We start from the raw sequence: 14,498 nt of genomic DNA, 5'->3' as shown, positions 1-14,498 counted from the left end.
GAAGACCAAGATTCAAGAGAACCTTGGGAGTAATCTCCCTCATAACAGTAGGGATAATCAGAGAAATAAAAGCCAAGAGAACCTCAGGAGTGATCTCACTCGTCATAGTAGGGATATTCCAGGATTCAAGAATCAGGAGCGCAATCGGGAGGAATCTCCCTCGTCACAGTGATACTCCAAGTTGGATTCAAGAGGAGATTAGACAACAAGAGCTGTTTGAAGGTAATCTTCCGAACATTTTAAGACTGAGAAGAATTACTGGAACTGTAAAGCAAGCTTTCAGAAACCCTTGGAAAGAGGTAAAGAGACTTTTGAGCACTATTTCTAAAGAATATGCCAAGACAGCCTTAAAGGCTGTGAAAGGTGGGTGTCACGCTTTCTCCCAGGTGCACTCTTGCCACGCCTCCCAGACACAGACACGATCCTGCCATTCCCTCAGTTCCCACACGTGTCAGGCAGCCCAGAAAGAGACGAGGGTACCTACGGCCTTTCCTGCATTGGAATCTACCGTGGCGCTTATCTCCAAGACAGCGCCTCTTCACGAAGAACTTCCTCGGGTACATGGCAGCGCTCCTCCATAGGAATACATGGAACCTCCGATCACGTGACCAAACGCCGGCGACATGTGACCTAATGCCGCCAACTGGCCCATTCAACATCAAGGGTCATATGATGCGGTCTCACGTTTCCCTTGTGATTGTGTCACATGATTTTTCCCCGCAGTTAAAAGGACAGGGGAAACGTGAAGGAAGTGCTTCCCAGCTGCTTCTTTGGAGTGCTGCACAGCGTTACGAACTTTGTTGGATTTTTGAATTTCTTGACTACGGAACGTTATAAGGATTGCCTTTTGTTTTTTCCCTGCACTTCAGTCGAACTATTGTCATCAGGTATCACGACCTTTTGCTTTGCAACTAGGATTTGGAACTTTGTTGTTTTCTTTGGCTACCGACTTTGGACTGCTTCTCGGACTGCTCACGGATCATCCCTTGAAATCCTGCTTGGCTCAGGTGTTTCCATCAAGAGTGCTATCACTGACCCCTCCTGCTCTTCCAACCCTTTCAGGTTTTCTGGCCAGCACATCTGGGTAAGACATCTAACACTTCCTATCATTGTATTGCATTGTCATATATTGCGCCTGTTTGATTCAATCACTCATTGCCTTACAGTGGTCAGGGGGTCCTTCCGGTGTTCCTGGTTCCAGATTGACGGCACTCTACACCTGTGGCCTCAAAGATTGCACTGGTAGTGAATTTCTTTCTATCAGTGTGGTACTTGGGGACGGAGGTATCATAATCTGCACGACCATCAAGAACAGAACAGTGGGTCAGGAGAAGAGAGTCATTCTCCTGACCACGCTTTCTTTGTTCAATCAGAAGCCACAGCAAAGGAACACCGCCTGCCTCTCTGCACTATGAGTCTGCATGGCCGTTGGCAAGCTCTCAGTCTGCGCTGAGCCATGAATGAAAACGGCATTGTTCTCTTCCCTCTCTGTCTTTGAATGACAGCTGATCAATCGGATTACTAGAAAGACTGGAGTGTGTGCCTATGTTCTTGTCAGCGATCCTCATTACTTGGGGCTTTTTCCTCATGTCAATAGTTCTTGTCTGAGATATACTATAAAGACATATGGAAATCGTAGGTGGGGAGCTGGAGAGGTTTTGAGGGAAGGTCAAAGGGATACTGTGTTCTCCCAGATGGTCACTATTCTCAATAGGGTCCTCCCTCCCATGAGAGCTTCCTGCTGAGTACCACTCCAAGCTTCCAAAGTGACTATCGTGTAGCAGCCTCACCTCCCTGGCCTCATGGAAAAGGGTTCCCCCATCTAAAGCAGTGACACACTCCCCAACCCAAATCACTAGCATCCATCATTTGGCTAGGGGAATCAAGGGGAAATCCTTTGAGAAGTTAATCTTGACAAAGCCACCACCCCATGTCCTTCCAGATGGAACTCATCCAAGGAATTGGGAGATTGAATTGGAGAGAGGCTGGGACCAACCATGCAGGAGATGTCCTAATGTGGGATTGAGGTGTGAAGGCACGTCCCTGTACGCTCAGACCAAGGGAAGAAGGCCCAAGATGTGCTTGCAAAGGTAACAAGTGTTTATTTCCACAAAACAGAAAAAAACACCTGCAAAGATGTCTGCTGCACGAGAATGCTCTGAGCTCTGGGAACACGTGCAGTACCTTAGAACTACAGACAGCGTCACTCATGATGTCATATGATACAATACAATTCTACCATCCCAATTGGATGGGCACTACACATATAGGGTTTGCTCCATATGGGATGCCAGGCCATTTGTCCGTCTTCATCTGTCCATCTCCATCCACATAGTTGCTGCTCTGCTCATCATCCGTGGTGAGGTTGGTCTAACAATTAACTGGCTACTCTGTTATGCAACGCCACTGTATAAATGTTGCAAACACCTGGCAGAAATATCGATGGGCTGTAGAAGAGTTGAGGTCACACTAACTCACGCTTCATTCATTCCCAGGCAGCTCAGCAACTCCCAAGGTCCACCACCTTCCTTTCGAACTATAATTTAAATGTTACTCTGCACCTCATTGCACAAATCACGTGACCCATTCCTGAAGGCACAAAAGCCTTGCCTTCTGATCTTAGTGATCGATCGAGGGGGGGTCACAGTTTTATGGTTGATGGTCTGGGTTTGGTTGATGCTGTGGCATGTGGGGGTCTTGGGATGAAAGCATTGCAAAGCTGTATTTCTCATGCCGGGATCATTGGGAGCACGGAGCCTTACCATCTGGCTGACGGGATGGTTCTGCCAAGAGGCACGCTGCTCCCATCTCACGACCTTGCAGGGTGTATTCTTCTCTGTGTGCGAGGGCCTATAATTCTTTGGAACAATGGTGGAGTTCATGGGCTGTGCGGGACCTGGTCGAGGTGGGGGTGTTGTTCGCGTCCATGCAAGGGACCTGATATTGAAGCACCTAGTACTATTTGCTGCACTTGGGCCTACATTCAAGGATGGCTGTCATTTGTCTAAGATGGTGTTCACATTTGCATTCCTTATATAGCTCCTAATACAGGCATTATAGTGTTTGTTCACCCACCTTTGTGTGTACCCTCATCGCATCTGCTCCCTGAAAGTGTCTTCTAACGTTTGTGCCTTATTTGGTATCACTTAGGGGGAGGGAAGACCCTGTCTCCTCCCCAACAGATGTGTCCGCGCCCAAGGAATAACCTGTGCTGTGGCTGACAGATCTCCTCCAAATGTAAGCCATAACCTTGCATATGGAGCTACCTTGGCCATCCGATCCCAGAATCCCGTTTGTATCCTAACCATCTAGTCGTATGGCAGGTGCAGCCTTGCTGTCTCTGTGCTGAGCAGAGTACCAATGAACTGCAATGTCTGTGAGGGATGAAGATGGCCTTTGTTCCAATGGATCGGAAATCCAAATTCCCGGAGTGTTCGGCACACTAAGTAGACATCTGATCTGATCTTAGAAAAAGAAGGAGCAGCAATGAGCGAATCATCAAAGTATGCAAATTAAGTAAAAACATGTTCATGCAATAGACCTACCTCAGTGGTTAACACCTTTGTAGAACCCCTAGGAGCTGATGCCAGTCCAAACGGCAGAAGTGTAACTGGAAATGGGGTTACTTGAGTGCAGACCTCAGGAATGATTGGTCCGGTGGGAAAAATGGAGACATGTAAATACACATCCCTGAGATCTAGTGATGCCAACCAGTTGTCTGGATTGATCAATGGGATGATGGATGCCAAAGTCACCATCTTCAACTCAGTTGAGGGGTTTCCGGTTTATCACTGAGCAGATTTCTCCGTATAGCTTCTGCACCAAAAGCAATGTTGAATATGTACCCTCTCCTCACTAATACTGTGGGACTTGCACAATTGCATTCTTCAGCAGCAGGTTGGAGATCTCCTCCTGTATTGCTTGTACCTTTCTAGGATGGTGAGACACATGGGCAAACACTGTTTCTGTAAGGGGAGGTGGAGATGAAAACTTGATCGCAGAACCCCTAGTGACAATGCCTAGGACCCAATCATCAGTGATCTTCTGCTGCCAAACAGGTCAGAAGTGCTGCAGGCACCCCCAAACCCCCAACCAGAATAGGAGAGTCCTCCTGATAGTCAGGATTTCTAGGCTGGAGCGGCAGCAGTGGAAGTGTTTGGTCGGAACTTATCGGCTTGTGAGGCTTCCCCACCTCAGCCCCTGCCTTCAAGGGACCTCGAGCCTGGGCTTTTGGTGGATTTGTCGGCCCTCTTCTGTAAGGCATATATCTGCATTGTGGACGCCTGATAGGATTAATATTGTTGCAGTCTTCAGCTGATTTCTTTATAAGATCTTCCATCTAAGGAATGAATAACCTACTTCCCTGCTATGGAAGATGCAACAATAATGATTTTTGTGTGTCATCCAATTCACAGGGATGCATTCTGAACTGCCGGCATCCATCCAGCACCTCCCCTTATGCATTTGTGGCAGTGCATAGGCTTTTAAATGTAACATCCAAAAGGGGCTTACACAGCAATTCCATCTCTTTTAATAATGGAGGGGGGATCTTGTTGCTGTAGACAATCTAAAACATGGCTAAAATCTCTGAATAATGTTTGGACTATGTAAGCTGCAAAAGTCTGCAGCGAAAATTAGGAGGCGGAATGTGCTAGCTTTAGGGCCACCTCAATCTTCCTGTACATAACATCCACTGGCATAGGCTCCTCTGTGGGGACCAACGTCCCAGCCAATAAGATGCAGGCCCGTGAGTACTGAAAATGGAGCAACTTTGCTGAAAATGTTGGGGGGTGACACAACATCTAAAAGAAAGGGGTTCCTGCGAAATAAGTGGGACAAAATGGTGTGTCACAAAAGTTGTGGGTGGGCCTTGCCTCTCCCTAAAGTTATGCCCAAGGGTACTGACGAAAATGCACACTCAAAACCGGCAAATTAATTACCTCCCAAATGCGCTGAAGGGCTGCTGTTAAGTCTTCACCTTGTGAATATCATGCCCTTTTGGAGGATCCCTCTGCATCCCCTTCCCTGAAGGTTGGCGGTTCTCCTGAGAGAGTATCCAGCTCATATTCCTTGAAAGCAGCTGCCACTGAAGCAGGCATTATCCTGTGGAACCTTTACTCCTTCATCGCAATCATAGGTACAGGAGGATGGGGAAGTGGAGTAGCATTATATAGAGCAGTGCTTATTTTGCAAAGAAATAACTGCCAGGGTCCAAATATTTTCTAGCACTCCTGTGACACCGCAGATGGGCATTTTCTCACCACTGCTGCCACCACCCATAGTTGCTGCCCACAGTGTCGACATAGTTGGGGTCACATTACAGCTCACCCCTGCTCATTGTTGTTCATTTGAGACTGAGATCCTTCTCATCGGGACGCCAGCTCCCTGTTTCCCTACCATTCTCTGGCCGCCCTCCTTGGACCCCCTCCCCTAACCCTCTTGTGAGGCAAAAAACCTTGGGATCATTTTCGACTCCTCTCTCTCCTTCTCCCCTCACATCTCGGATATTTGCAAGAAGTCCAACTTTCTGCTCCATCTCCTTAGAGGCATTTTCCCTTTCCCCACCTTTCACCAGAAGCTCAATGTCACCGGAGCTCTGCTTTTATCGAAGCTGGACTACTGCAACAGCCTCTTCCTCAGTCTGCCTCTTTCCTCCGTTTGCCCTCTTCAACTAATCCAGAATAGGGCCACAAGACTTCTCCTTGGCCTCAAGCCCAGGGACTGCATCTCTGAAGCCCTATAATCTCTCTGCTGGCTCGTGGTGGCTACAAGGATCAAATTCAAGACCCTCTGCATCATCCACAAGGCTTTATGGGGCCTGGGACCCTGCTACATCCAACTTTCTCTCCCTAAATACCTCCCTGTTAGAGTCCTTTGGTCCCCTAGCTCAAACTCTCTGCTGATCAGTCGTTTCTCCAAGCAGAGATTGGGGGGTAGTTCTCTTTCTTAGTCAGAAGCCTCCCTCTGGAACGGCCTTCCTGCCCCTCTCAGACTTGAGCAGGATCTCGTTAAGTTCCGCAAACATCTCAAGACTTTCCTTTTTTCTTCCTCATTCCCTTGTCCCCCTGTCAATTCAAATGGTGCCTGGCCCCCTATGTGGCTTAATGGGTCCAGGCCCTCCTCGTCCAGTCTACTGCAGCACCCCTTAACCAGCACTTGCCCTCAGGCTCACTTCCCTGACTAGCCTGAATCTGGTCCACGGCATTACTTGCACTAGCCGACCATTACCCTGGCTCCCCCTGGCACTTGCCCTTCTGGGCTCCCCTCCACACTCGCCAAGCCCCTGGGGCCCCTGCTTTTCTGCACTTCTCCATATCCTTTTTCCCCCAGCAGAGCCCCTCCTCCCTTACCTTCCCCCTCCACCCCTGATCTTACTGTCACTGCACTTGCACGGTCCGAATGTCACAAGGCCCAGTAGGACTATTTTTACAGTTTTTACTGTTTTTGGTTTTTCTCCCCTGTCCCCTCCCCCCTGGCCCATTGTCTTGTGGCGCCTGGGAACACTTGTGGTGTATAGGCGCCTTACAAATGTCCAATAAATAAATAAATAGATGGATGCACTGGCTATCACCCCTTCATAATTAAGAGTCTGAGACAATAAGTCCCGGGGCTAAAAAATAAACACCCCCACAAATTAAGCACTGGTATAGGGAGGTGCTGAAGGGGGCCTCCAAATGCTTCTTGTTTTCTGAGTTTGATAGGTTTTTATTAGTGTAGCTTAACCATAACGTCCCTTTAACAAAGTTTTTTCACAGACTATAATGGGTTTTTACTAGGATGGGCTTAATTTTTTACATGTCCCTTACATCATACTGACCCCCCCTTCCCGCAACCTGGTAGCCACAGAGTCTGCAGACTGTGTGACTGTCCGCGGACTTCAGACAGCATTCACATTGCCCAAAAGCACAGTGGCTACCTTCCATTGTTGTATCCTGCAAAGGGCAAAGACATGTACTTGAAACAATAAGAGATATATGTAGCAAATCCGAAAAATAAATATGTATACAAATTCTGTACTTGAGAAACCAGAAGTACGTTTTCATAGGTTACACAACATAATGGAATGCACCAAGCACAAAGGTGAACTGTACACCTAAAAGTATTACCTCAGTGGATCCTTGCGTACACACTGAAAAGCAGCTGGTAGTTATTCAGAAGAAACCCTTACAAAAATAGTAAGTACACTGTATTTTTTTCTGTAACATTACAATGTATTATGTGTTCATGACTTGTAAGAAATAGCAGTATTGTTTTCTTTCAACAGAAATGGCAAGCACACTGGCATGGTTGGAGGAACATTTTCCCATGATGAAATGAGTGAAGGAAACAACTCTAATGGTACAGAATACATTTTGTAAAGTGGAAAAAGTGATGTAATTTGTTGAAATGTCACTAAAACATGATTTTCTTTTTAACAGTACATAGTGGGAATGAAGAAAGTGGGCCGGAATTACAAGTAAATTAACCCGAAGATGGCCATAGACAGCCCTTGACTGCAAGTGAAGAAAATTAACTATTGAACCTATCTGGAAAAAATGGATAAACTAAATAATGATTTTGTACATTTGATGACATTTGTTAAAAATTATGTTAAATAAAATGTATTATACCACTGCCCACTTGTACCTGTGGCCATTCACCCTGTCCCAACCTATCATCCTCATCAAATTCCCTAAATGAAAGACGCTACAATGAAACCTCAATAACTTCCTCCCCTCAAGAACAGTGCGTAGAAAACCCCAATTCCCCCATATATGTTTCCCATTCTACTACCCATCTCTTTCTTAATTGATTGTATGTATTTGTTTTAATACATAGGTATGTGTATACTGTTGCTGCGTGTTTTTATAAAAAAAAGCCCAATTTTGAGTCCACGGAGAGTGCGACTGTCCAGGCTGTCCATAACCAAAATGGAGGTGCCCCCCGGACATTGCGCCTGTCTGCACATGTCCGCTCACACGTGTTGTACTTTTAATTATTTTGGGGAGTCCACCCCTGTCCTACTGACACTGGCATGCATGCGAAACTGATGCTGTTGTGCCCCTGGACACTGCACCTATCCACACGTGTCACACTTTTAATTATTTCGGGGACTCTATCCCTGTTCTACTGACACTGGCACGCATGTGCACACTGTGTCCCGTGCAATAGGTGTCCACAGGACTGCCGTCCTGCCCACAGCTGTCCAGGGACGTCAGCATGTGACCACACACGTGCTGCGCATCGGGAAGGATCCGCGGACAGTGTCTGTACACCCAGACAGTTAAAAAGTGTATTTTTGGCCAATCCAGGGTGTGTTAAGCTGAAACGTCACCCTTGTAGAGGCCCTAGACCATGTCTTAGTTGTTCTGGCAATGTTTTATAACTTTTTGAGCCTTACTAGTGGATCGAACTGTCCATGGACAGTCACGCCGTCTGTGGACTGCCCCTCTAAAGGGACCCACCCACTACTAGTCCTCTTTGTGTTTCCAGCTGTACAGGAGAGAGCACCGGCTGCTGGTTCTGGTGTCTGTTGGCTATCTCTGCTTCTGTGCATCTTGACAGAATGGCTTCCATGGCTACTGCAGCTGCCCCTCTACCACCACCACCACCATCTGAAGGGCCTGGAGAGGGGAACCGGTGCGGTGATAAAGGGGTTGGATCAAGAGGAGGATGAGGTAGTGGAAATCCCTCTCTGCGGCTCCCGTGAATCTTGGGTGTGGCAGCTTTTTACCACTGTTGGGGTTGTACCTAAGGCTCGGGCAGACAAAGGTTAGATGCACTGAGTGCAAGGTTGTACTTAGTCGTGGGAAACCGGGTCTGTACACCTACGGAACCACCTCCATGTGGCACCACCTCAGATCAAATCACAAGGGAGCAGTGCAAAAGGTTGTACGTTTTGAAGGGACGAGTAGGTTGACATCCACTACCAGACCCTCATCATCAGCTCCTGCCACCACAAGAGACACTCCTGTGGGGCAGAGGATACTTGCAGAAGCCTCACAGGCCATACATGACACAGTCAACCCTTATCTTTCGAGGATGATAGTGCTCTGTATGCCCGCCAATCCGGTTTCCGACCTCAACATGGCACAGAGACTGCCCTTATCGATTTAAAGGCCCAAATAGACTAACTCAGAGACAACGGTAAATTAGCACTCCTCCTCCTACTAGACCTCTCAGCCGCCTTTGACCTGGTGGACCACAAAGTCCTGTGTAATCACTTGGACTCTGCGGCCCACTTTTCAGGGGAGGCTATAGTCTGGATACAGTCATTCCTTAGTGACAGGACCATGAGGGTGTTCTCCCCCACAGCGGCATCAGACCCGATACCTATCACCTGTGGAGTGCCCCAGGGATCTTGTGTCTCGCCAACACTCTACAATATCTTCACCAAGCCACTCTTTGACGATCTTGACAATCTGAGTATCACCTACACCAATTACGCAGATGATACCTAGATTCTCCTACCACTTACCGGGGATTATGTGGAAGATCTGGCTTTGGTGAACAGAGTCTATAGAATCGTTCAAGCATGGATGGCCAACCATGGCCTATGCTTGAACGATGACAAAACAGAGCTCATCATCCTGGGCACCACAGCTTGCATCTCTAAACTCAACCCTAATTCCTCAGCATTCATCATCGATGGGAACACTATCAAGGTCGCCAGAGAAGTAAAAACACTAGGTTTCTATCTCGATTCGACCTTATCCTTTACCAAACAGGAAAACTCACTGGCCTCATCCACAGCCTATACATGTAAATTAATTCGAGCCGGGAAACAATTCCTATCCGATGACAGTTGCCTAATTCTATCCAGAGCACTTATCCTCTCAAAATTAGATTATTGTAATTCCCTCTACATAGGGGCATCTAAACAAATCATCAACAGAATACAAGTGCTCCAAAATAATGCACTTAGAGCGGCCCTAAGTATTCCCAGAAGAGCACATATTTCTGAAATAAGACGGAAACATAAATGGCTCTCTACCCAAGAAAAAATCAACCTCAAATCTGCCTCCCTCATCCACAAATGCTTAAACGACAAAGCCCCTAGCTACCTAACAGAACGATTCACTAGAAAAACTCTACTAGACCTACAAGAATAACCAGCCCCAACTGCCTTCTAGTGCCCAGATTTAAACTGTCCACTATTGGAGGGTCCAGTTTCCCAGTTAGGGCAGCTCAATTGTGGAACTCCCTACCTCACGCACTTAGATCTGACCTAACGTTCAACAAATTTAGAAAGAACACAATAAAATGGATCACTGAGAATGCTATGTAACCCGCATCCTCCCCACGCTCCTACCGCATGTATTGTACCTGATATAGATTTGCTATTATGTTACGTCAGCCTTCTGACTTGTTGTCAGCATACTGTTGTACTTGTACTCTATTGCCTAACTTTCATCCTGTGGAGCCAAGAAAATTGTTCTACCATGCTCTGTAAACTTGTAACTACTGTAAACTTGTAACTTCTGTAACCAAGCTGTAAGCCCTCTTGTCACATGCGCCCTGCTACCTCAGGGTCCGGCGCACACAATAAATCAATAAACAAACAAACAAACAAACTGTGACACACCGCTCTGTAGGGGGGAGCGGTTTCTAAGTGCTTTCAAGACTAAGGTCAGGGAGCATGATAAACACTGTCCCCTACCTAATTAAGGCCCACCCAACATCTTCCTCTCTCCACCTGCCCTTTTGTCCCTGTGGTTGGTGCCCTCCTCTTCCTTCCTCCCCTTCCCTTGCCTTCCTTGTGTCTTTTGTGAAAAAAGCCCCATAAATATAAAACACAAAATCAAAAACAAAGTTCTTTTCAGAGCCACCTTTTACAGTTCAAAAATATAAGTACCAAAAAAGGTTACAGGCCCCTATGCAGCCTGCAAAGTCCGCAGACGGCACGGTAGTCTGCAGACATCTAAAGAATATGTGAGGTGGTGGCATCAAAAATATTGCACTCTTTTGTGTGGGAAAGTGGTGGCACTGAAAATAACTTTTTTTGTATTTTTTTGTTTTTGAAAGTTTTTCAAGTTTTAAAGTAAACTAAGCAACATTCTACTGAACTAAACTTTTTCTTTCAACTTGCAAAACAGTAGGCATTTTGTTTTTGCCATGATTCCATGCATTTTTTTCCACCTACTGGAAAATGCTCTCTATATTTACAAACAATGCTTGAAAGCATTTTGAATTTTTTGCACAAAAATCTGATTACCAGCATCAGTAAGATGTACACCATCTCTGTGGAAAATATTGGCAATATTAAATTTAATATTTTCATTATCGAAAGACATCATGTCAACCTCTACCAAAAATGCACAGACAGCCATGTTGACATTATGCCTCGCTTTCTCCATTTGTGGACCAAATGAACTGTAGCGCATCCACATCTGTCTCTGGGCAATGCGAGAAAAAATGAGTCGACAATTCAGGAGCATTCCCTTCATTTTGCCAAATGTCTCCTTCATTGCAAACTGCAGTGAAATTCCAGTTACATGTCCTAAACTGTTCCCTCCACAATTAACAATGATAATGTCAGAGCCTGGTTGTTGGAGCCTGACCAAATTTACACAAAAAGGTGAGCAAGTCCACCCACTTCATGCTGCGCACTCCATACCATTTCACATGAACATCATGAAATAAGAATTTCAGCCACTCCACCCTGCTATGCATACACTTTCAACCAATGGATCCATGAGTCCCCCAAAATCCACACACTTGGCTTCCTGAAAGACATAGCCATCTGCACTCCTCTCAGCAAACACACCTTCTGCCAAACTCTCTCATTGCATGCCAACCCAGGAAACCTTATTAGCCAATCCCCTGGACTGCACAGTCCCATTTCCATGCCTGACATCCTCAAAAGACCCAGTTGTAGCACATGCTGTCTGTGGACTACCGCAGTGTCCACGGACAGATCGTCCAAATCAAAGGGGTAGGGAGAGAAATTAAACACAAGTTAAGTTATTTATTCTTTAATGGTGGCTCTGAAAATAACCTTTTTATTTATTTTTTGTATTTTTATTTTTTTGGGGGAGGCTTTTCAGATTTTCTTTGCTATACCTACTTGAATGCACTCTCTATCATTTTCACAAAAACTTTCTGAGTGCATTTGTGCATTCTGAATATTGGCAAGAAGGATTGCATTGCCACAATCTGTAAAAGTGATGCCATCACTAAACAAAGTACGTCCACCACCCTCCAGAATGTTCTCATTTGGGAATGATGACACCCCAACACTGTACAAAAATGAATATACCCCTTTGTTCACAAGGCACCTTCCTGCGTCTTGTTGAGGAAAAAAAGACATTGGAGCATCTCCATAGTGCCCTAGGAGGTATTTGTGAAAATATTACTTTTCCACATGGAAACAGCTCCATTTGTGCCTTGAGCAATTCTTTCAACTCACTCTGCAAACGTATTACAGTAATTTACCCCAAACTCTGTCCTCCACAATGCACCACAATTACATCTGGAGTTTGGAAAACAGACATATTTTTGCAAGTAGAAATAAACACTTTGAGTTTTGCCCAGGCACACCACACCAAAAAGCCTCCACTCCCTCCATTCCAAGGTTAGAAGAAATGCCACACATTTCTGTGTACCTTTGTAAATTAACCATGAAAAGACCTCCCACCATCCACACAGTAAGCCTTTTTCGTCTCTACAACCACAGCCACCTTCCCTACACACAGGAATGAAACAAACTATTACCCTCTCTTCCTATATAGCACAACCTGAAGACCTCATTGGCTAATCCCCACAGTCCCCTTTCAATGCCAAACATCCTGAAAAGACCTGGATGTGGCCCACCCTGGCCATGGACTTCTGTGCTGTCTGCGGACACCGTAACACAGGCCAGCCCTTCTTCCCTTTCCACTTCAATCTTTGTAGCACTCCCTCATTGGCTACGGTCAAGCAGTCACACACCCATCCACCAATCACATCCAAAAACTCTACATATAACTCTGTCATCTCAGTTCAACACTTCAGATGTACTGTTGAACACTCAGAGTACATGCCTCCTGTTACTCCCAAGCACTTGCATCAAAAACTACTATACAAATATCCAAGATTCTTACTAGTATAGTAGTTTTCTTTCTGTTACTCATGCGGTAGGTACAGTGTAGCTGCATACTAGCCTACAACATTCCTTTCAAACCAACAACATTACTTCACTCATATTCATTGAACCTCAGCAGGTCCACTCTTTATATTCTCATCTGAACACCATTATCATAACACCCATTATTATTGTGAAAACATTGTAATGTCCTTACTTATTCATGCACATTAGCACTCTCTTATGCACTAACCCAAGCCCTTCACACATCTACACACACAATTACTCTCACAGCATTCCCAAACAGAACTAGCAGCCCATTGCACAATCACAGAGCCCTCTATTTATGTCTGCCCTCATATTCACACAATCATTCACAATGCACGCAAATATATTCCACAACTTTCAAACCGACAATTTCTTTTTTTCTTCAACAGAAAGAACAGAATGCCTACTAAAAAGCAACTCAGTAGAAAACAAAGAAGAAATAGAGCAGATAAAAACAAAAGCATGCAAACTACAGATCCACCTCTAGCAGAATTCATAGCACATGTTCAAACAAAACTGCTAATACAGTCAGTCAACAAAACTGGACCAGCCAGCACTAAAAAAACAAGGGCCCCTCTTCCAAAAAGTAAAAATAAAAATAAAAGTATAAAGAAGAATGAAACTGCTAATAACGCTAACACTATATCTACCAATGTTAACATAGCCACAGTTAAGCATTCCACCATGGAGTACTTCAAAATCTTATAAAAACAGCAAAACGTCACGCTCGGCCCTTCAAAATTACTGCAGAAGACTAATCCTGGAAGCTCTCATTGACAGCGCAATGCTCCTCAAAAGAAAATTGTTTATATTCATTTTAACCAGAATTAAACCACTAACAAAATTAATCAGTAAACTACAAAAAAATACTTATAAACATGCACATTGTCAACATAGATACCTTTGCAAACTTCTATGCAGGTGAATGGATTCACAGAAGCAGTACAGAACCATATTTCAATGAAGAGGCTTATAAACAAGAACAGAAAAACCACCCAATCGCCATTAATAGTAGTGGGCTAGGCTATGAAATGCTAGACAACACCATTATGGCATAAGAAACCCTCATTGAAAAAAACATCCCCAACAAACTTACAATCAACTATTCCTTCCACCGAACCAATCTGTACAGTCTACAAATGGCCATGCACCTCAAATCTTTACCACAATTCATCAATCACTATGTGAAAGTAAAAGACAAAATCAGAATAAAAACTTTACAAACCATGGACTCCTGTCCAGTGCGCAATTACACTGGACAGGGAGGACATTCATTAGCCTGCATTTCGGAACCTGCTTGCAAAAGCACCTCCACCATATCAAAATGGTAGCAACACACCATTCCACTATACTGTACTATGCAAAAAGTCCTGCTTTACAACTGCAACATTTTAATAACATTCCCCTA

This window comes from Ambystoma mexicanum, chromosome 2p (assembly GCF_040938575.1).
Source record: "Ambystoma mexicanum isolate Mex_15411 chromosome 2p, UKY_AmexF1_1, whole genome shotgun sequence".
Classification (NCBI taxonomy): domain Eukaryota; kingdom Metazoa; phylum Chordata; class Amphibia; order Caudata; family Ambystomatidae; genus Ambystoma; species Ambystoma mexicanum.
The sequence above is the reverse complement of the archived record's forward strand: the minus strand, read 5'-3'. Positions refer to the sequence as shown.